Source organism: Lineus longissimus, chromosome 18 (genome assembly GCF_910592395.1).
Source record: "Lineus longissimus chromosome 18, tnLinLong1.2, whole genome shotgun sequence".
In the NCBI taxonomy this organism is placed as follows: domain Eukaryota; kingdom Metazoa; phylum Nemertea; class Pilidiophora; order Heteronemertea; family Lineidae; genus Lineus; species Lineus longissimus.
The window spans coordinates 11,054,825-11,075,096 of record NC_088325.1 but is presented as its reverse complement, the minus strand read 5'-3'; the positions used below and the strand labels follow the sequence as shown (position 1 = coordinate 11,075,096).

The following is a 20,272-nucleotide window of genomic DNA, read 5'->3' as shown; positions in this document are numbered from 1 at the left end:
ATGTAGATGTGCCTACCATTGTGCTGCTCGTTACTTGCTAAATTTGCTTTAGAGTTTGGGCCTTTCCCATGACGCGTCGATAACTCCAGTTCCAACTGTCTTTGACAGCACCCGGCCACCAAAACCAACACAACTGCTACAAAATATCATGTACGGGGCTCTCTTCGACGCTTTGATTGATGGGTGATGAAATTTAGAGAGGGGTACCTAGGCCATTAAGCGACCAACATGATAATGGACACATAATCTGGCGATTACTTATCCTTTATCATACTACATTGTGGTAGAATCACATAATTTGACGACCAAATCTATATCAAGCTATTCCCCGATAGATTATAAGCGGAGAATTGATACTTTAACATAATCATTATTTAGAGAACACTGTACAAATACAAATACAAAAGTATAGGTATGGGCCTTTGTTCAAAAGCAACAACTTCAAATGAACAACTGCAACTTCATTGTCATGTATACACGTCATGTGCGAAAAAGAGGATTTTTGGAGGGAACGTTTCATGCAACATACATTGACCTCCGACAAAAGATATAACTTTTTGCACTCTTCTTGTCCACTGCTGAATGGTACATACATGTAAGGGACCCGGCCTGTTAACGCATACATTTACGCTTTGAAATAGGTTGAACAGTTTTATTTTCAAGAAATGGTGTGATAATAAACCTATGGCCTCTGTTCGCGGGACCCTCATATATCAGAACTGCAATTCTTACAGTACATTTCGATGTTATTTGAACCAAGTTAATATACTTTCTCCAACTAGATACATTTCGCCTCCTATTTGCATGTCAACACGTCAAAGTGCTCGCTCTCTATAATCTCATAGTGAATATGAATGTCAATACAGACGTCGTCAGGGTTTGTTCGACTGAATCAGAAAATTATTATGAGGAAGAAAAAAATCGAATACTCAGAGGCGCATGCGGGATATATGGTACGTGATTTAATTAAGATGTAAGATTTGATTTTGAAAAGTCACGTTCCATCGCTGCCAGCAAGTACTGCTTCCCAAAGGTTACGTTCTTATACAAAATCGATGAAATACATAGAATCGTAAAAATAATCTTAATATCGGACCCTGGGAGATGAGTTGGGTGATACTGGTTCTGTGTGTTTTGTTCTGTTTTTGTTTTTTGACCAGTCAGCGGTCATCATGTCTCACAGCTGAGTCAATGCGACTAGTGAAATACGAGGCAGAGCTCGCTCGTGATGTTTAATAAAAACTTCGAAAAAGCTATGAGCGGCTCTATACCTCCAGCAACGATTCAATATCTACAAAATTGAAGAACGGCGCTGCGCTTTCTCCCAATGATCATGCGGCCTTCGCATAGCTCGGGTGCCTTTGTGTGTGTCCCCAGGCACTCGGACCGGGAGTAAGGATCGGAATGCCAAGGCTGGGGGAGCATCCCGCGAGGCCAATTATAGCTTAGGAATGTTTGAACCCAATGCCAGCTGTGATTCGGCAAAGTTGATTACAATAAATGAATCGATTGCTGATCTGTTGCTCCTTTATAGCGGCCACGCTAGTCTATCCATACGCTTAATGGAGGGGTTGAGATCAGCGACTTATCACGTGTATGGGTCTAAATGTACACACAATTCTTCCTCTTTCTACAATGTTTTATTCGTCGACCGATAAGGATCCGTGACATGTTAACAATCTCAAAACCTAATTCCTACTCTGAAGACAGTTTATCTGATCCTGAGTACTAAATGTACACACAATTCTTCCTCTTTCTACAATGTTTTATTCGTAGACCGATAAGGATCCGTGACATGTTAACAATCTCAAAACCTTCCTACTCTGAAGACAGTTTATCTGATCCTGAGTAACTCGATCAAATATGTCATAAACGCTCAGGCACGTAGCTAAGTATTTTTGGCCATGATCGAGGACACTTGTGACCCGTCACAGCAAAACCAGGCGCATGTCGCACAGAAGATGATCCTAAATGACACCAGGAGATAATGGAAGAAATAGGTGTGCTCGTATTTCACAAAAGGCAGACAATAGAGAAATGAACAAACAGTCCGTCTCAACCTGCCAAGCTCAGAGCGACATGCGCCTGATTTTGCTGTGACGGGTCGCACTTTTTGTTGTATTCCGTCAGTCTGGAAATCAGCCCATTTCGCATTTTCTGCTTGTGCAATCAGAGTCAATATGTAGTGTAACGTTTGTGGTAGTTCCCCATATCACCAATTTGTCCATCTAAAGAAGCTATGACATTTTTGTAGGTGGGAAATGGAGAAACGCAATATAGCTAAGTCAAAGCGTTGTTTTCCCCTCCTTTATTCAGAAAAGGTTTCCCCAATCATTTCATTCGCCATTATCAAACTATCCTTTAAGCAGACATTCGCGTTAAACCATTGAGTAATCGGAAAGGTTTCGTATTTCTCTATAATGATGAAAGTATAAATTTCTAGCTTAGATAAAATTCATCGGAAAATAGCCTGATAATAATGGTTTCAGATTATGATACGATGTTGTCTGGTTGTGGATTACTGCCTGAGGTAGTTGACCGATTATAAGGCCAATAATAGTTGTTGTCGTCTGTGTTCTTTCGCCTATAGTCTATTGACTACCGAGGCTGTTGATCCATTAACGATATCCCGTAGTAGTGAGATTACCATCCGTCTCCGATTAGCGAAATCCACGTAAAATTATCATGTGATAGCAAGCTGTCTAATGATGAACGGTTCTGTCAGTATATCAAAACATGCCTTGATTACCTTCCTTTGTCCTGGCCGGTCTTGGCCTACCAACCCCATTGAAAGCTCTTTCGAAGGGGTTGATATTATCAAGATTTCCCCCGATAACCCTTTCATAAGACGGTATACACAACAATGGGAAATTAGGCCTACATGTAGGTCGACGGGCTTTCTTTAGGAACAATAATGGACCGTTTTTAAAGTTTATCAATCATTTTAAAATAATTGCATAACGTTATGTTCAAGCCTTCTTCTGCACATGCATTGTACCGTGCCACCTTGACCATGACCACCATTGGCAAGACATAAAAATGAAAGCAGCTTTTCATCATGTTCAATGGAACAGGCCATTAAGATTGCAAGTGACAACGTGAATCCTGGAAACTCCGGCCTTAAAGGTTTCGATACGGATCGGGAGAGAGACGTTCGCTCTGTCCTTGCCGAAGACGGCCCTGCCCCGAGGACGAAACCGCCAAATGCAATCGGCGAGATGTTTGACACGCTGTGTAAATGTCAGAGATGGCTTCAGACTATATTCATTAATACCATACCCAGTAAGATAAATATTTGTCGGGGATTATATGATCATAGCCTCGGGTGAGTTACGGTGTAGTGGTTTCTCCTCATTCCTGTGAGGGTTGGACCCGTGATGGTCATGATATTCATGACTAAGGAATCGCATAGGCCCTGAAGAATCAATTCCTTAGTTTGCCGAGAAATATATCTAAACTTGTGTTTTCGAGGCAGGCCCTCCGCCATACCCAGCAGTGGTGCCTGGAGTGGAAGAGGCCTGGGAAAATGCCTCAGTGTTTCATATAAAAATGTGCGCTCGTTGGTAGATTTGACCAAGGTAACACTTGTCTATCGAGTAGGACACTCCTCGAGACTGGCTCGGCAAGTTGTGAGGCCTGGCCGATTCTCGGCAATCTGGGTCCTCTAAAGGTAGCGGAAGGAGGTTTCGTTCCAGCTATGCCCATTGTGAAGTTCTGGAGGATTCGCTCTTAAAATGAAAAGCTAGGTGCTGGAACTCTGTGCAATTTTGCCTCCAACCAACATCTATGTTGCCTTCGCCTGACGAAAATTTCGATTAACACAACCAAGTCAATGTAGTTGACCAGTGGCAAATTTCATTATGGCGGGGTGTGAATCGGGCATTGCTTCCTAGGGAGAATAATTGACTTGAGATTGACTTAGCTTAGATGCATGCGTGGTCTGATTTGGTCCAATTCGATCATGATTGTCCAGTAAATTAATGATCACTTCAGAGGAGGTTTCCTCTACTGCTGGTGACCATGTACAGTAAGATTGGGACTGTACAAAAGGAGTGTTGTAAAAACACAAGACAAGAAAGAAACATGAAGTCGCTTGTTTAGGGGTAATGAATCAAGGTCACAAAATAAAAGCATACTAACTTATCAACAAATCCATCGAACATATTGCTAAAACTTTCAGTATCGATGATTATTAAATTACTGAAAGGACGCATACGCCTGCATATTTACTTTAGAAAATATAAAACAAAAGACATATCCACTGACATGCTTTTTTAGAGCTCATCCATGACAACACATTCGTGACCTTTATGACAAATCAAAGTACATTCATTTATAAATCGCTTATTGTCATGACAAGCACGTACCTATCCTAGTCGTACTAGTATTACGCGTAATCATGACAATAGAGAACTTAAGATGATTTAGATGCTGGCGCACGAGGATGTCCGTCATCATCATGTAAGATTAATTGGTATCTTGCGGTCATGTTACGGCATGATGTGGCGGATAGATTGGGGATTGGGTCGAGTCCAGCGTGTCCTTTAGGTTTATGGACTAGCTGGAGCTGGCGTTGGTCAGCTGGAGCGTGTCGGTGGTCAATATGTGTTTCTTTAAAAGAGGTAGAAATTATATGTTTATCTGTATTGTTTGTTTAAAATATCAATTCGTTGCAATAATAACCACACTTACTTGCTAGTGATATTTTATTATCCCATGCCAGTTGTAACAAAATAATGATAATACACCGGGAAAGATTTATAGCAGAATAGTATTTATTCTTCCTCAAAGAGGACCAGATTTTTACAGCCCAGGGTCTGGGTACCTATCATATGGCCAGCCTTTGTAAGCTTAGTCTTCCCGGCGAGGAGTTGGATATCAATGATTGGGCGGATACAAATCCCTTCATTGACCACAGAACCAATACTGCTCGCAAGCCAACAAAATCACTTTGATAGTCGCGCCTGGAGCTTTACCATACGTACGATGGATTAATTTAGTCTTTGAGATCCAAGGAAGACTATTCGTGTTGGTTGGGGTTCAGTTTGGTAATATAGGGCGAGGAATAAGAAATGAAAAGCAACCATGGGAAGGCGATATCACAGACGTTCACGAATCTAAACAAACACTAGCCTCAAATTGAACCAAAGTATCCAATGTTATCATGAATACATTGATGAGATATCAGGCTTGCTACTCCGCAAACATGTACGCCTTTTTTATATTTGCGATGTGCAAAGGTTTCTCTTTAAACGGTAATTTTTGAGAAGGCGTATTACGAAATTTCATTCGGTTTTGCCCCCAAAATCGCGTTTGTTGGATGGGACCTTGCGAAAATCGCATTAAAAAATGTCTGGCATTTAGATGTTGGATTCTCTCAGCTTCATTCCATCATAATCATCTGTTTTGTTCGAAGTCGCTTTTAGTGGCTTTTTCAATTCATGAACTCCCGATTGCATGTGACTATGAGCCAAAGGGTAAACCGTTCAACTCGGTTAAATGTTGTTGAGCCCGCAGTTTATTCACGAGTTTCAAATGTATTTACATATCTTGATAGATTGAATAGTTTCCGATATAAACAACCCAATGGTCAAATACCCGGAAAACGCGATCATTATCTCAAATATATCAGTACGATCCATCATGCTGACTTTCGTTGGTAAGGTCGTCGACACCAAAGCACCTATTTTAGGCATACACCAATTTGTCTTGGCGAATAGGTTGCAAGATCCTGCGTCGCAGCCGACGGGAAGCGATTCATACTCGATTTAGACCCCAGGTCAACGCACTCGGCAACGGATCAATACCGTCTAATGTTAGTCATTTGCAAGCAATTTTCGATTGGATCTTTCACGCCAAGATGGGGTATTTGTAAACAGATGTTGATTTCGTGTGCTTTTAGCTATTGTCTTAAGGAAAGGTGTAAAGACTGTAACTTGATACCCGGGTTTAGCAGAGACATTTACATTCTTCAGAGTGATTATGTTTTTTTTTCTTGATGACTAAATTCTATCGTGTAAGGTTCTGGTTACGATAATCCTTGGTACATCCAATAGCATTGATTGACTTTGAGATCTGATCGAACAGTACTCGCAGTCTTTTCTAGATTTTTGTAAGATTCGAAGTCAAGATCTTAATTAATCTAGTGTCGATACAAGAATCATGTAACGAATATGTATGCCGTGTACACAAAGCAGATTACATGATCTCAGATAAGAATCGTTTTTATATATTGTGTCTGAATGAGATTTTCGTGCTCTGGCTTGATTCTGGTCAAACATCATCAAAATCATACTTGCCCCCCCCCCCCCCTTCGTGTTCTGTAATGATATACCTATACATCATGTCCTATGATTAACCCATTCTGCATAACATCATCCGTATCGTTTCTTTCATGTACGGGGATAAATTTATTGTGGTGGCATTTGTAAGTCAATTTGTCCCAAATGTGTCCATTGAGGAAAGGTCGAACCAGACGGGGATGGACCACGTGCTTATTTATTAACAGATACATATATAATTGGTAGGCCTACGTTATTCTCAGTCAAGTTATAACATTATGCAACGTGCTCCAAATTCTCGTTCCATAACGCGATTATTATTTCAAATCTCACCGCCGAGTGACGGAGTATAATCCCAAATGATGGATGATCTAATTATATGGGATGAGTATTGGGTTCTATCGTGATTGATCCCGTTTTCGTGTAAGAATGTTTTCTCAGGTTAGGCACATTGCCAGTTGTATTACCACACACAGTTTACCACATCGACGTAATTATTGTTTTCATAATAAGCCTCTTCTATCAAAGTAACTATAGTGAATGTATAATCACCAGCTGAACGTGTATGTATAACCAAAAGTAATCAACACCGCTTTAGACTCTTCGGTTGATAGATCTGTATCGTTGAAGGGACACTTTACGCAGTTGCTTGAGCTAGTGCGTTAATAAATCTGCTCCCTTGGAACGATTGTTACTTAAGTAAAAGGGATTGTTATTTATTAATTATGCTTGACATCAATGTTAGTCTACGTCTAAAACAAACTGTATATCTTCTTTACAGGTATTATAAGCGCATCATCACATACATTTCATGTATCATACACACTCATTTCTCACAGCATATAGTGTGCAGATACAACAAAAACACCAATAACATCGCATAATATGATACAAACGAAATTCGAGTAGCCCTCTGTCTTGGCCAATACAGGCCATCTCCAATCATATTACTATATAATACTACGGCAATATCTCAGCACGATGTTGGCCTCGCTCTGCCCCTGGGCAATATTACGGATAATAACACAACCGAAGCTTTCGTGCTCCGAAGGGAATTTGTAGTAAGATTAATCCATTGAGAAGATGGCGTCATAGTATGATAAGTAAGAACAAGCTCTTTAGTTATAACAATGAGGAGATGATACGTACAAGAAGTTCAAACTGTACGTAACATACTGAAATCTCCATCCTCCCCCAATCATTGTCCAAAGAGAACTGATTGTATATGCCATTAGCCCTTCAGTGTCCCCATTAGACAAAGGCGCTTTGTATCTGGTTTAGTATTTTTTCAAAGAATACAATTACTGTGTTCTCTTCTGTTACTTGATGCTCTGCGACAATTTCATTTCTGAAGCAATTACAGTATGTTCGAAACACTCGAAATGCAATCCATTCTGTCAAAAGAAACGTGGAAATCGTACTCGATGATTTAGAAAGTCTAGATGACAACTCATGGTTTCAACTAGACGTGCCCCGGGACTATCCTATCAGCGACGTTGATGAAACGGATCTCCGGCATTGTTGGAAATAATGAATTCGGAAAGCACCTCGTCGTGTTAGAAGCTGTTCGGGGGAATCAATTTAAACGAGGAACATTTTGCCTTGTGGTAGTTAGGCAGGATTGATGAGTTATCATGATGTTTATAAATTGATCTACAAAAGCGAATCGTGGCCAGCCTTGTTTTTGAGGCAAAGTACTGTAGTTGTGAACTGCATTGTAAAGATGCAGCAATTATGTGTATGTGTGGGGTAGATATTCGTGTGATGTATGAGCCGCTAAATACTCCGTGGAGACAGATTTGTCAAATATCTATGGTAATTAGTATTTTATATTGTATTGTAGAATTCGAAAAATATTGACATTACTAGTCAGGGGAAATATCTTAATCGCGAGCAAAACAAGACCGCAAACCAGCGACACACAAATCACCTCTGGTCCCTCCTTTCAATAACCCAGGTCGTATCACTGAAGACTATTCTATCTATCTCAACTATTTCAACCGCTCCGCTACCCTTCTGGCATTTCGGCGGTCAGACTGCGGCGAACTGACACTAATGTCATAGACACGGCCGCAGGCGGGTAATAATACTCGAAATATATGAGTGTTCAGATTGCAGAATGATTGATAGGGGGTCGTGATGCTTAAAATGTCCTCGAGATAGTATCCGTTTGAACTTCAGGATCGAGATCAAAATTTTACAAGGCTATCCATTATAGTCAAGTTTCGAACGACTGAACAAATTTAACAACATTTATGTTTTTTTCTTCTTTTATATTTCATTTTTGGAGTTTCAGAATTTTACGGTGAATACTAATTTCAAGTGATTCGGACTCAATCTGACGACCAAAATTGGTATTCCAAATAAGCAACCATGACATCGAGCTCCAAATCTCCCAAAAGCCTTGGCCTACTTCTTTGCTTTCAGTTGCATGAGATTACCAGTAGCCTGGTCGACTTTCTTTCCATGACCAGATGTAGAAAGGTTCAACAGAACTTTAAAGGATAACATGTGGTGATATTTCAGTGCTCAAGTGTTACTGTGAATGGGAATTGGTCATTTTGGCCATATGAGAAAGCAAGCCCCCAGTGTTTAAACGACTGGGGTATCTCTAAATGAGACGGCTCAATACATAATTGTAGCCTTGATAAACCTGTCACGTTCCAATCATGACATCTTATCTACGAGTGGGATATCAGAAGCGGAACGGGGGTGTCTTCCAACATACGGTCAGGTGTTGTGGTTGTCTAACCACATTGTCATCGAGTGGCTGTGCCTCGTCTTCCCAGGATTGTATTGTTCTGAGTGGAGACTTCAACCGAAGACAAACATCCCGACAACATTGAAGGTTTCAACAAGCGCAAAACTAAAAAAATGGGTCGAACCAACGACTCTCAAAAGAATCATATGGTAACGAATTTACACGAAACCGATTACCTTTATTGAGAATCTTATAAGAAGTTTATATGGATTTTTGACCTGGGACAAACTGTAGCGAGCCAACCTGCACTTTACGGCAACAAATCTCGTCTCGCGACTGTCAGCATCAACAGATTCAAATCGACTAAATCATTCTCATTATCCTATCAAGGCCAGATTGCTGCTGAGCACGTTAACTCGGATGGATGCAAATTGCCCTCAACAACAACTGGGAGTAATTTGCCCGGCCAGATCGCTACGAGCCATGGGTGTCGTTAGCCATATTGTGCCTGGTAGATAAATGCTCAGATGATGCTTGTGTAAGGAGATCGTTGGCTCCTGATGGCTCGACTGTCACGACTGTGAGTGAGTTACTGCGTAGAGGATTGTTCGATGGGAACTGAGATCTTTTGCCTCCCTCAATAATTCCCCAAAGAGGAGAGAATGTATTGACTTACTTGGGTATTCTAGGTTTTTAATCTGCCAATCTCGACTTAGGTCACAGCTCTGCAACGTGTTGATCTTATAACGCTGTACTGATTATTGGCAACATCTTAGGTGTGTTCCACCTCAGGAATACGCAGAATCGTTGAACACGTTATTTAACTGCAACAGGTCGCCTTTTCCAGCTTGAAGCAGATGCTTGAAGAAGAGATTGTTCATTCCGCTGTTCTGCCAGTAGCACACGCGCTGTGTACCACTCATGGGAATATACCCAGTTCCACCCTAATTCCGTTCAACGAAGCATTAGCTCAAGTATTGCGCATGAGAGCGGAAATTTTATGTCCTAGATTGTCCCTGTTTATTTCCGTTCATTAGAGTCAACATATTGTGCAATTCTGATTTTTAGATTTGCTTTTTTTTCTTCAATCATCATATTCTGGGACGTTAGTTACTTGATTAACGTTTGATATCTTCGCGGAATCGACTTGTCTGCAAAGAGACGCCAACGGCATTTTGAATTCGAACTTGTTGTCAGTGTTCCCTGGTGAAGAATTATTTCATTAAGTCTTAAACTACATTGTTCATAATTAATATACTAGAATATTTGATTGCGCCACACACAAAAGATCTAAGGACGTCGTATAAGTGATTGCATCGAAAAAATTACCGCAGTAATGAATATTATTGATAATAAGGGAGCATCAGCCATGGTTTTTATTACTGTAATGAACCAAGCTGGCCGATGTCAATAATGCATGAATATGCACCTGATCTCCTGAATGTAATTTTAAGTTCCCCTTGCCGGTTAAAGCCTAACGACAACCTTGAAAAGTCTTTCGAGGGGTTTAATGTTGTCAAGATTTGCCATTTTGACCCCTAAGACTGTCAAGCAATGGGAATTTAGGCCTAAGTGGGATTGGGACTTGACAACAGACGTTAATTGAGCTAGGCCTGAATTCTGTAGCTACGGGCTAAGGAGAAACCGTAATGACATGTCCTGGCCTAATAAGTGATTAAATAAATCCGAGATGTCAAGTCGTTTTGGGTACATGGCGTATGCAGTTCGATGAAAATAAACTGTTCGAGGAAGCCATACATGTTCGCCCTAGCAACATACACGTCTGCAGTACCGGCTTTTGAAAGATTCATACGTATATTCTTACGCAAAGTTATGTTAGAGTGATGTATATACCCCACACTACCAATCTCACTCACATAACACTTAAACTCTCCTTTTCCAAGCAGGCAATACCCAGTACGGAATAATTCACTGCACGTTCAGTGTTGGCGACATGCCTTTTTCTATGGCAGCAAAAACTGCGCAATCGTTGGAGCACACTCCCACTGTGACGCCGCAAAGGCGGCTACTAATTGCCAGTATTTTTTATATGTTTACCCGGAAGCTGTCTAACGCTTGATGCGAATTTGAACACCTCCTTGGGAGAGGTCATTAATTTATAGTCTGCTCATTCACGTTGAGCAATTATGCGTGATCGGAATCGAAGTCCGGAAGAAATGATTTGAAATATATGGCACATAATATGTGCCGATGAGCAACACCGAAATGTGCCGAGATTCCGACCACACGACCGCGTGAGTATCAGCCTATATTGAAAGGCAAGGCTCACGAGAAGCTGACGCCCGTCTACCTGTCCCTGTCATTCAAGAACAATTGACGACTGTCACCGCCAGATTTGCCAATTTCTCAGGTTACCGTTCCGTTCAGGCTATATACACGGCTTATATAGGAGCCCTTCCAATCATCAGTGAAGGTGATGGACTGAAAATCGATTCGCCTTGAAGAGCACATGGTAATATATAGGGAGAAAGTATCAGACGCCGTGTTGTCAACAAAGTCATCATCCTCCTCATCGTATTTGTACTAGGGTTTTTCTGCCGTGCCAAGGTAGAATACCGATGGGTGTCTTATAATATTGTCTCTTGATAATGCAGTGGGCGCTCCAACTGAAGTTTGGTCAGCATCAGTCCCCACCATGGCGCAATTCCAAACTGCAACTTATTAATCTCCATGTTTACGATAATCTTACACTTTGCTATGACATATACATGTAGTGGTGCGGTTATTGTCAAAATGGGTCCCTGCTCAGGTTTCGAGACCGGTATTTGTCGACATTTTGCTGTGTGAAATGTTTGTCAGGGCATATCATAGCTTAGAGGCATTACAAGGTTCGCTCTAAATGTCAGGAAAGTTCTTAGTAAAAAATCTCAAAGGATCAATGGGCAGATTATGAGTACACATAGGTAAATTCGTGTAATTTTTCCAATTTTAAATGTCACATGAAACTTGAAGTCATTCAGAATTGGAAAGTGTATATAATCTGGTTGAACATATACTGCGTGTTTCGTGATATTCAAAGAAAAAAAACCCACAGCGACAACAGTTCTACGCTGGTGTAACTACCATTAATCAACTACAACGGATTTAAAAATTCTCATATATGATTTTAAGGTTGCCGCTTGATATTTCAATGGCATTCAGGGATTATGAATATATACGAGCTTTGAAGATTGCAAGACTGACTGACTACCGCACACTGCTTAATAAATGATGCGTGCAGAACATTCAACCATTGCTATTTTTGATGATAGACAAAGTGCCTCGAGTCTGAGTCGAGATCGTCAATAGTTGTGTAGACAGGCGATCAACATGATTAAATAATGCGTGATATAATCAAATGAGTTGTTAACGAACTTAAATGTGGCGTATTGTTAATTGCATATTGGGACATCCTGTTGTCAATTCTCAAGTCAGTGTTTTGAATTTGTATTGACTGAAACTAATCAAAGGTCTTGGTTTTTAGATACTGTCTGAAAGAAATCAGTATTTTTAATGACTCGTTTAGTATTTTGGTGACCAAGTTCTGTCTGAAGACCGACCATATATTGACTCGCCTCCTATCCGTTGCCCCGGCTTCCTGTCTGGTGTCACCAAGCAAGGCCACGTTCATCACCCAAGCGTTCTGGTATTCAAGTGATAATCCACGTATAAGATGTTGACATGTTCCGCTTAGGGTTCACGCGAGATGATGATTCGTATCGATTGAATACCGATCAATCAATTGATTCATAGATGTATTTACGTACTGCAGTGTCTAGCAAGACAGTGCGAGTGGCCGCCTTTGATCGATTCGTCGATTACTCGAATATTGAAGTAAAGGGTGTGCTTCGTTCCCTCACTTTGCAAGTATAATCGACATACAGTGCAAGAAATAAAGCTTGTTGAGCTTTGGAAAATATTTTATAATTGATGGTTTTTTTAATCAAAAACCATAAAGAGTGTTTCCTTCTTCCGAATGTCTTCTACGGAGTGTATATTTGTTTTGGCCAAATAACCTTCAACAAGCGAATTAAGACTAAATACTCATGACTGTGCTGGTCAAGATTTGAAAATCGGATGGCCCACAGGTCATCATCACATTCCTGGAAGAAACAGTAGTTCTTCCACTACCAAGCTAAAAAAATCATGACATGATTCCTTACGATTGAATATGATATTACTAGCAATTTATAATAATCTTATCACAAACCTTTTATCTGTTATTCTTGCGGCTGCTACTACACCTTGTATTGCCTTTGATACTTTATACGCCCACGTTGGGTGTGAAATCGTCTTATCATGCGCATGCATCGGTTCGGCATAGAGCAAAAACGCATTTTGTAAGAAAAAAGCTAAATGAAATGTCAGACGAAGAAAAACGTACTCGCATATACTTTAAATGTTTTGCTGTCGTGTTAAGTAAAAAATGTGTGGCATTTTGTTATGTGCGGTTGCACATATGTTTCTAGATATAAATGGCTATTGATGTTCAGACCAAGTAGGTTGTTCTTCACACATGATAATTTTTTAATTCAGCAGACTCTGTCTACTAACTTAAGTATTCGCGCTATTGTTATCTATAAAAACTTTTATTCAATTTGTTTTAACCAGCCAATTTTTCAACCAAAACAAACATAGTTTTAGCTGCGTCTTCCAAGAGGAGCTATTACACGGTACGAAGTTTGCCACACGTTTGCACTGAGTTTGCCTGGACGTAGGCACGCTTTTTATTTGGATTCCAGGTTCTCACACTTTCCTTTACAAGAGTATAGTATTATAGCATGCTACATTTAGCTTATTTGCTCTGCACACCATCCGAAGAACGTCAGTTGGCTGTGGAAAAGAAATACTTAATCTGGTTGCATACTAGGCGTATCTAACTCCCAAGTAAGAGGTACTTTGATGTCTGAGAACATTGTGTCGAATTAGTTGACTTTCTCTGTTAAAGGGAAAACTTGGTCGTGGAATTTACCCGGCCAGGATGATATTCCCCTGCTTGCCACTACGAGCTGCCACTTGTTCTATTACACTACTGCTGATCTCTGATGATGGTTTTCCGAAGTGTTGCGAGTCAGTTTTGGACATGGCTTGTGAATTTCGGACAGGTCTCTGGTTACACCCCGTTCTAGTGAATCGTTTATTGCAGCTCAATTATTTCTCAATTATCCTGTTTGGAGAAGTCACAGTCTTGCTGAGAGCCATGTTTGTATCAAACACCAACAAATTTCATACCCAAGTTGTCCCTTTAACTGATCGGGAACGTGGTATTAATTTAGGTTTCAAGATCAAACGTAACATTTCTACAAGGTTTGAAACGAAAACTTACTCGCAGTTTAAATGACAATTTAGGAATTCGGTATCAAAGTGTCAGTGTACATTATAGGATTAACTTTTAGTACAAAGAACTAATATAGGTTCTGAATAGAGCTAAATATATGAGGGGCATCGGATACACGAGATGGTGTCACTTGAAACAAATGCATATGGTGCTTTCATATATATAGTACATGAACCTTTCAGGCATGAAGACATGATTAAGAAAAGAGCATTATTTCAACTCATTCTGCGTGGATTAAGTTATGTGGCTGAAAAAATGATAACCATGGTGGGAGGGCATATGTGAATTTCCTAAAACATCAGCATATGCTTTAAAGTTTAACATTCCTTATAATAATCGGACGCAAAAACGGCCGGCAAATACCTATTGACAACCTGCAGAGCGCAACAAGGCAAATCACGTTCGATGGTAAATATTAACCTTCTGGCTTCTTTATTTGATTGTCGACAAAATATAACTCGAATATATATTTACATTCGCAGGTTGTGCCTTTATTTTATTGAATCTATAAATTTATCCGCCCTATCTAATATTACCTAGACATAACAGCGGCATTTTTCTGTTCGGAAAAAAATGCCCTTTTAGCAATCTGCCTAAAGTCATTCCATATTTTATTATACTTCCTTATTCGTCTTATCTTTATTACCGGATCAAAGGCAGCCCCGCCGTATTGTACATAGGGGATGGATAACATTTATTATTGAAATGTGACGAAATAATTCCCCCTGGCATTTTGACAGGTGGCAACATTTGTAGAATATACTCGGCCTATGACAAATCGTAAGAAATTAATATCTTTGAAATAGTTGAACATTAAAACTTTTCTTTTTGTCGTCATATTTATCGGGACTGTCAGACAATGTTCTTTTATATATCCATAACAGATCGTAATGTGATATTCTGCCGATTGAAAAAAAAACACATAATGCATGACATTGATACATTTTTGAAAGTATACCATCTCCTGACTATAAGGAAGTTTCGTCTAGTTTTAAAAGGTCAGCTGGCAAAAATGTCGCTGACAATCCCTAAGGTACCAGCCACACCGTCTTCTATATTGCCCGAGGCTTCTTCGCGCAGAATGCAATAACCGGAGCTAGCACCGCAGGGAAGGGAACACTAACTTCATTCGCTGTTTGCCCATTGTTTAATAATGGAAATTTATAAATGTCCCTTAGGTAATTTAGGACTAGGCTGTCTGTCGGAGACATTTGCTTCACCAACTAAAAAAACGAAAAGGAAAAAAGGAACACGTCATTGGCTTACTTTTTGTGTGCCAAGTGTGCCAAGTTTGTTAGCATGTCGAGCTGAGTTAAGGCCTTAATCGCAAAGCAAAGACCGCTACAACTTCAGCGAGGTCTGAAGCATTTCACACTGAAGTCAATGCTGCATTATTGCAATCCAGGCAGGTTAGAATATGTTTCAAACTTATCCACGATGTACGTTATCTACAAGGCGGCCAAGAATTATTTTCCCTCACACAATGGATGCACAATAGAATTCTATCGTGCAAGGGAAATAATTCTGGGTCACCCTGTAGAATGAATCGTGAGAACGATTTGAATCATTGGAACTATTGTACTTCGCAAATGGAATTATCTACATTTACGATGATGGAGGTCAGACCAACCATCAAATAATCTTTCGCCCCAGATAGAGTATACAAAATGCGCAACAGTGAAATATTGAAGTACGTATAGCTGGGACTGGCAAAACGTAATACTGTTTTATATAGCTAATTTTTGGACGTTATGACGTGTTGATTTCACCGAGGGACTATTTAGTTTATTTAAAGGCCGGGTCTATTTGGCAAGCCGCTCACCGAACAGGCATCTTTTTTTGTCCTGTTTGGAGAGCCGCTTGCCAAACAGCACTAAAAAGCCACCCTGTTCGGCCAGCCGGGCTTGCCAAACAGGTAAAAAATCTACCCTGTTTGGCGAGCTGGAGACTTTACAACACATTAGCCAGAGAGTTCGGCTCTCCATTCAGGACAAGAAAAAGTCGCTGTTTGGTGAGCCGGGCTTGCTAAATAGTCACTTCCTTATTTAAAAACATGTATGAGTTATAAGTAAGTCATGCGTGGCACTGTAATGTGTTATATTGGCGCCAAATCCCTTGGGTAGTCAGTACCGAGCCATTTGGCACGGGTTTACATGATTTGTAATGTGTGTCGAGGATGCAACCTATTCACTATTCATCTTGGGGTGTCGGAGTGGCGCAAGGGATGCTATTAATGCGCTTCAGAAAAAGCTCATAATTCTACGTTCCCACAGACATCAATAGCAAGAGCAAGATATTTCTTGCTATTGACGGTCACGGCTTCTCTAGTTTCACATACAATAATCCGACAAAATACAATATGGCCGGACCGGACGCTTTTTCAGAGGGAATATTTTCTGCTTTTGCTTCGGCATCATACTGATAAACTCTTCCGTCATATGGTACATCACATGAGGTTTAGAATGCTGTGTGACAATTCTAAGGCGTCTAAATCCACTCACTGTGTATTCGTATAGTAGAGAGTTTTATTGAAATATGGCAGAAATGTGGCTGCTGTGAACAGCCACGAGGACAATTCATGCAATAAGCGTTGGCATGCAATATCGAATTAAGATTAATTTGTGCCAAACAGGATAATGTATTCCAATGGATTCGGCATTGACCTTGGCAGAGCGATAGTCAAATCGGAGCCGAATAGCTTTATCGCGTATAATACGAAGCCGGTTCGCGACAGTTTAAACCACTAAGATAATGATATTCTGAGTTATTCTCTTTCAGTTAGACCGTTAAAGTAGCCGTTGTTATAGAGTTCGGTCCACTTAACGCCAGGGTAATGCAGATGTTTCAAGGTGATTGCATTTCCCGTCTAGACCTCCTAGTTTAGTCCTCTGTGATTAAATGGATAAGTAGTCTATTTGCTGACTCGAAGTATCGACGCTGCGCTTCAGTATCATTAGACACCATTTTATTATACCTTTCATATCTTCTCTCCATGTGACAATGGCAAGGAACATGAAGAAAAATAAAATTTGCTCTTCGCCTGTTTCATTAGTAACCTATATTGTTGTCAGTGATCGACACTTTTCTGGGTTTTTTTCGACTCTATGAACAGCGGTGTAGGTTATGATGCGACTTTACACTTTAAGCCCAGTCTTTCCTGGAAACTTTCAGTAGAACCCAGATGAATTGCTCAATCAGCGCTACCAACTGAGGATTTCTTAACTGTAGGCCCTACACATGGGTGGTGTGAGTCAAAGACTTTGCCTAGAGTCTCGCGTCGGCAGTGGAATCAAACAACATAGGGAGACCCGAGTTACATACTACAACACAGGGGCTCCTGTCATGGTTGTTGTAAGGTTAAAACAATGATGTGCGTTTTAGTATACAAATATATAGTATATATATATATATATATAGAGTATCTAAGCATTACAACTAAAATAAGTGGATGCGAGGAATATTCAAAATACTGGCGACAACAGGTGCAAACAGGGAACTGTGGCAGAGAACTCAGCAAGGCACAACCGAGGAGGAGAACCGCAAGCGAAAATTGAGATCGATCGGCAACACTTTGGCGTGAAAACCCGTCTCAAGCGTAACCAACGTGTCCGAACGAGGTACGTGTCTGCAAGGGGAAAGAAACAGAGGAAACCTGGCATCGACACACAATAACAGATGCACGAAAAATATGATAAAGCAGGAAGGAAATAGAAAAATCTGGCGATGAAGTGACATAGGCGGAGAAGCTTCGTCGTTGACTGACGAATGTGTCGTATTCATCATCAGCACAGAATTTTAAAAATCAACGTTAGCCTATCACATAATCATTTTTAAACAACTTATTTGGTTTAATTTAGTGATGGACATGACGTACAACTTGTGCATGATATAACTGCAATATTCTTTGTGAGGAATTTAAGCCGGATCTATGATCTAAACCCGAAAACATGAAAATATTACTTAGATTCGCGACGTTCTGGGAGGGCAACGTGTAAGTCAGTATTAGAGTAAGGTAGCGGACAAAGACTCATGTATTTGCAAGGTGTTTGTGTATATATGAGGAGCAAAGTCTATCGCGTTCCATGCCCGTTATAGGACACATGGAGAAGAGAGTGAAGAGTTTCCCTAAACTAAACAAATAAAAGCAAACTTAAATTAAATGTTGTTCCTTGAGGAGTTCTCCGTTCAGAGCAATATGGACTCATCTTGACGCATCACATTCCTACCATGACAGGTCATAGATTAGGACAATCATCCCAGTCTCAATCGATACTCAAAACATCCAACTCATCTAAATCTTGGGATCTAAGTGGAATTAATATGCCAATAGAGTGTTAGATTTGGCAGTATCAACTTGATTGGGGTATTTATTCTCATTAGCTAGATATAGATAAGCACTCTACGAAAAGATAAAGTTTTTCTATTTAGCAGATAGGATATTACCACCGCGATTATCCCCAGAGTTTAATTACCGTGATCTCAGAATCTTTTTGATGGATAATCACTCCATCGTCTCATCCTCTCCTGATCGGATGGCGAATAATATTTCCCGTATATATCGTATGCTAGTTTCAAAATTTGGTATTCATTTCCGATCATGACCAACTGGAAAAACATTATTTTAATGGTAAGACGTAATTTCACCCCGTTCCCAGCGACGTCTATAATGCTTAAAAAGTCAGCCTTTTCAGCTAGTAATCAGGAATTTCAAAACAAATCAGTCATTTTCAAGTTCCATGCCGCCATATTTCTAGGGAAATACAGTCTGTACCTCACAGTAATCATAAACGACTGTTTGTTTCACCTTGCTTCACCAAAGATAACACGTCATAATTACACCAGGGACTTCATCCTTATGCTCTTCTAGCTGAACTGAAAAACTATTCTCGGTCTCACTGTTTGTTTTAGTTTCCTTGAGCTATCAGGACCAAGTCGAGCGCAATCTAAGATAGGAGTCACAGATCAAAGAGGCGGATGGTTGATTTCTTCAGGTTTCCTTGGTCGATGATCCCTACGTACCCCAGTACACGATCGTGACATTTCAAACACGATAGTATTCCAGGGGGCTAATCTTTCTGATGTAAGCTGGCTATGATAAAAAATCCCCAGGCGAGAGCTCAGGCCAAACACGTTTGTCACGTTTTACAGGCGACAACAACCAGGTGATGGTCAAATGAAGATTTGTCGCTCTTCTGCGTACCAATTATACCTATTGCTTAAGTTAAAGGTATTATGAATTAAAACAGATACATACCTCCTTGCTCAGGTTGTTGCTGTTCCTTCAATGGATGTATTTTGGAATAAAGAGTTGAGAGTACTCGCATTGTCTGATCAATTGACAATTTTGACTGGGGATGCGATATTTCTAAATTGGATTGATAGAGCAGTAAAAAACAAGAGGATCGTGACGTGGGCAGTGAATTTGTTCTGCGATTGTTAATCGAAACTCGCCATGCACGAGTCACTTAAGACGGTAAAGATCATTATGTGTATATATTCGTATTGTTTTACGATTTCATGTAATGTGTAATTAAAGAAGTTTATTTACTTACCCGAATCATATGAATCAACCAATGTATTCATCACTGGCAAAGCTTAATCTACATTATGCAATTGAAATATTGAAAAGCCACTGGAGCCTCCGTGGAATTGAAAAGCACAGCTAAAGCATGCATGTTATAATAAATCCTCTCTGATAAATCAGGAAGTATCCAATGAATTGAAAAGTGAGTCTTGAAAGTTGTCTTGACTCCAATCGGAGATTGCGATATTGTATGTAACTATCGGAAGGCCAACTGAGCAACACACTAACGCGTTACGCATTCAAATACTGTCAGCGAATACCGTCGAGCGTCAGCGCCAGAGCGAACTACAAGCATTTAATGGATTCATCCGGCGGGCTTCCTTGCCTTTTTCGAGAAATAGCTTGAAACCAGCAATTCGTCAGCTGCC

At 40.3% G+C, this 20,272-nt stretch overlaps 1 protein-coding gene across 1 annotated transcript in view; it reads right to left on the bottom strand.

The window, feature by feature from the left end:
* LOC135502396 (dopamine D2-like receptor) overlaps positions 1–19,958 on the bottom strand; it is a 207,885-nt gene extending 187,927 nt beyond the window's left edge. Inside the window, exon 1 of the mRNA XM_064795200.1 lies at positions 19,873–19,958. The gene's annotated coding sequence lies outside the window, so the exon portion shown is untranslated. The remainder of the gene's footprint in view (positions 1–19,872) is intronic.
* Positions 19,959–20,272: the final 314 nt, after the last annotated feature.